The 4,258-nt window shown below is 46.3% G+C and overlaps 1 long non-coding RNA gene across 1 annotated transcript; it reads left to right on the top strand.

Moving 5' to 3' along the window:
- Positions 1-769: 769 nt before the first annotated feature.
- On the top strand, positions 770-3,779 carry LOC129656259 (uncharacterized). Its single transcript, XR_008716307.1, has 3 exons — positions 770-890; positions 1,731-1,899; positions 3,318-3,779. It is a non-coding gene; the product is annotated as an uncharacterized LOC129656259 (long non-coding RNA).
- Positions 3,780-4,258: the final 479 nt, after the last annotated feature.

Below are 4,258 nucleotides of genomic sequence, written 5' to 3'. Positions count from 1 at the left end.
CCCTCATGAATGGGATTAGCGCCCATATAAGAGACTCCAGAGAATTCCCTTGTCCCTTTCACCGCGTGAGGACATAGTGAGATGACAACTGTTTATGAACCACGAAGCAGGTCCTCACCAGACGCTGAATCTGTGGATGCCTTTCTTTTGGACTTCCCTCCAGAACTATGAAAAATAAATTTCTGTTGCTTATAAGCCACCCAGCAGTCTGCCTGCAATGTGGGAGACCTAGGTTCGATCCTTGGGTTGGGAAGATCCCCTGAAGAAGGGAACAGCTACCCATTCCAGTATTCTGGCTTAGAGAATTCCATGGACTGTATAGTCCATGGGGTGGCAATAAGTCAGACATGTCTGAGCAACTTTCACTTTCAAATAAACCACTCAGTATATGGAATTCTATTCTATTAGCCTGATGGGCTAAGACAACCTCTTCCTGTTTCTCATACTACTTGTGGGGTGGGGTAAAAATGGGGGACCTTCAAGAGAGCTGAGGCAATGACTTCTAGTAATAACAGTGGTAAATTAGTATAGTTTTAACATCTTATAGAGACAGCATGAAGGGGTGGAGATAGTACATCTATTTCATTCATTCATTCTTTCCATAAATATTTACAGGGGCGCATTAGATGGCCAGCGCTGTACTGGGTTCAGGTGCAGATCCTGCTCTTGATTTGTGGGTGATGACGAAGCCTCAGTCTCCTGAGGAACTTCCACAAGGCCCAGGTGTCCTCCTTCATAGCTCGTAAGACTGAGGCTGCCGAAGATGCTCAGCAAGCAGCAGGTCAGAGAGAGGGTGGCTCTTAAAGGGGAAGGGCCTTGGCTATCAGTCTAATCTCCACGGAGTGCATGAGAAAACTGAGATGCAGAGAGCAAAAGGGACCAGCCCAAAGGTATTAATACATACTGAGGATGTGAACATTCATGAGCCTTCTCTACACCTGTTCTGGAGATGCTTTTTCTCATTTCCTCTCATTAACTCTGGGAAGGAGGGAGATTTGTCTTTTTGTAGCGGTTTTGTCCTTCCCTCCAGAGGGAGGGAGGGAGGGGCATGAAATAGAAAGACACAATTCCCCTAAATGGGGAAGAAAGGAATGGACGTGTTAGGGTGACACCCCAAACTCTGCCCTGGGGCTCTGTCTGGGAGAACCCCTTGGTGAAACATCCTGGTTTCATTTCCTGGAAGTGGGAAAATTGTGTCCTCCCACTTCCAGGAAGCTGAAATTCAGGCAGTGAGCAGCAACTACTTCTTGGTGGAGACCCACACCGCACCCTATGGAGTCTGGATTACACGCCAAGTACCGCTCGTGACTTTCCAAAGTTGTTTTCCAGCTGGTCATGGCTACATTTGGGCCTTTTTCAGAAGCAGCTCTGAGTGCAGCATTGCCCAAGGCTAAGGGAACCAAGGGTGTGTGCTCCCTACTTCCAGAAAGTCTGCGTCTTACGCCAGCTGCCTGGAACCAACCTTCCTCAGGGGGAGCCCTTGGCACAGAAAGTTCTTCATGATTTGCAGATACACTTGGTGGTTCAGATGGTAAAGAATCTGCTTGCAGTGTGGGAGATCCTTGGGTCAGGAAGATCCCCTGGAGAAGGGAATGGCAACACACTACAGTATTCTTGCCAGGAGAATTCCATGGACAGAGGAGTCTAGTGGGCTACAGTCCACGGAGGTCACAAAGAGTCGGATATGACTGAATGACTAACACTTTTCATTTCAACTTTGCTTGTTTAAGCTGTGAGATTCTGCCTTCTGCTTGGATCACAAACCCTGGATAGTGGGTTCTTATTTTACCTTCTCCCATGGAACCCTGTAGCAACAACTGACATTTATAAGGATTTTTCTAACTGACAAAGTGCTTTCACCATGCCAGACATTTTTGAGTCCTGCAACAACTCTGGGAGGTGAGTATTGATAGCAAAGTGTGAAATGACTTGGCCAAGGGGCACAGCCTGAAAGTGGCAGAGTTAGGACTCAAACCCAGGCCTCCCAACTCCATTCGTGCACCAGCTCCCTGCCCCACACTGCCTGAGGTCTTAGCAGGTGTACTCACATGACCTATCCAGTAAGTTAGGAGAACTTATTTGAAAGGGGCTAGACACTTTTCTGAAGATGTTCTCCTGGGAAAGTAGATGAACATAGACATTTATACCTGGATCCGTATTAATGCAATTAACATCATTAAGATCCTCAATAATCCTCAGTAATCTTGACACCACCTTAGATTTTTTGCTTACTTTTTTGATACCCCTGCAAAATCTGCTTAGACAGGTCATATCCTACACATAGGGGATAAGACCTGTGTCTGGTACCCAAGAAAAAATATCATTTAGTGTGAGCCAAAGGTAGAAAAGCAGAAGGAGACAGGAAGGGGACCAAGTATAGACCGAAGGGGTTCAGGAAACAGAAGGCTACTGAAGAGTCACTTGTTTTTTGTTTTTTTTTTTCCTGTGTCTTCCTGTGTGAGGGTTTTTTCTAGTTGCAGAGAGTGGGGGCTACTTTTTCCCTTTTTGCTACTACTATTGGTGATGTGTGGGCTTCTCACTGTGGTGACTTCTCTTGTTGTGAAGCATAGGCTCTAAGCATGTGGGTTTCAATAGTTGTGATGCACAGGCTTACTTGCCCTGAGGTATGTGGGATCTTCCCGGACCAGGGATCAAACTGATGTCCCCAGCATTGGCTGGCGAATTCTTAACCACTGGACCAGTAGGGAAGTCCTCACTTGGTTTCTAGAGTGGAGAATCACCTGCCTCTGGGAGTAAGGTATATGGCAGAACATCTCTGAGATAGCCAGAGCTTTCCCGACCTTGACAGCAATTCCTTTTCCCAGAGGGCACAATGCAGGCTGCTGTCTCTGAGACAAATTGAGAAGGGTGAGAAAGTTCCAGCCAATCAATCCCAGCTTCAATGGGGTGAGAGTCCCCCAGCTGAGCTTTGTGCCTGAGTTCCAGACCATTCTCCATCATTGCTCTACATCATCTCCGTCTGCTCCCTCATCACAGGCAAGAGCAAATGCACACACGATGGATGGAGAGCTTCAGTCTACACAAGCAACACACAATTCTCCGTGCAGTTGCAGGGGCCAGGCACAATAACCCAGTGCAACAGATAATCCAGCACTGGGCTCCAGGGCTCATGGGCCTGGGGAATTCTCAGCTGTCAACAATCAAATGAGGAAGCCATCTGGACTTAAAGAGTCTCGGGGGCCTCTGGTTTCCTCTGCTGTCCCTCGAGGTGCTCAACTGAGACATGCTAGGAAGAGCTAGCCTTTTCCCAGAAATCTTCCCTAGAAGCAGACAATAATCAAATACTTATTTTTCAGATGTTTTCCAGTTGTGTTGCCTGGCACGAAAGTGCAGAGAAAAATTTCAACAAAGGAATGGAAGGAACGTTGCCACCAAAACAATGCATGATGTAAAGGCAGTCATCTTGCCTGGTTTGGGGCCTTTTTCCTCAGATATAAAATCACTAATTTATCATAGGGGTTCCCAAACTAGGCTGAGCCTCAGAATTACCTGGAGATTTTTTTTTTAAATAAACAGTTTCCCAGACCTCGTCCAGACCAAAATAATCCATATTTCAGTGATGGGCCCCAAGAATCAACATCTTTGACAAGTTCTTTTGGAGTTTCCCATGTCCAGCCAGAGGGTTAAATTACAGGCTTTGGTCTCTTTACAACTGTAAATTGTTATGTGTAGTGAGTTGTCAAGGAATTAAATCAGTAGCAGTCTGCAATCAGAAGTAACTTGGTCTGATAAGTCATCCCCAAATAGTTAGGTAGGCCCTACCTTGGCCTGGAACTTCAAGTGCCACCTGGCTCCTGACGCAGAAGTCAGCTCCCAGGCTCTGGGTCCTGCCTTCGCACCTCCCTCCCTTTGCCCACTTGCGGGCACTGCGTCTAGCCACCTGGTGGTTAAGGAGAGGCAAACAGTGATCTCTCCAACCTGTATGCTCTGTTTGGGGTTAGCCCAGCCTTCCCATCTTTGCTCCTACCTGCCGATTTCTGAATCCAGCCTTGAGATTCCCCAGTTCCTAATGTCATGCTTTCTGGTATACTTAATATTGCTCAAGTCTCTTTAAAATGTTGGAAGAGAATGTCTAAAAATGGAAACATGGTGCAGGAAAAATAGCACAATAGAAACTTATAACACACACAATATTGTAAAGCAATTAACCTCTGATTAAAAAAAAAAACCCAACAACTTGTGTTCCAGAAGTAGAAGATCTATGTTCCAGAAGCAGAGTTTCCCACCTCTTCTATAT

Source organism: Bubalus kerabau, chromosome 6 (assembly GCF_029407905.1).
Source record: "Bubalus kerabau isolate K-KA32 ecotype Philippines breed swamp buffalo chromosome 6, PCC_UOA_SB_1v2, whole genome shotgun sequence".
Classification (NCBI taxonomy): Eukaryota; Metazoa; Chordata; class Mammalia; order Artiodactyla; family Bovidae; genus Bubalus; species Bubalus kerabau.
This window is presented reverse-complemented; position numbering and strand designations above follow the sequence as displayed.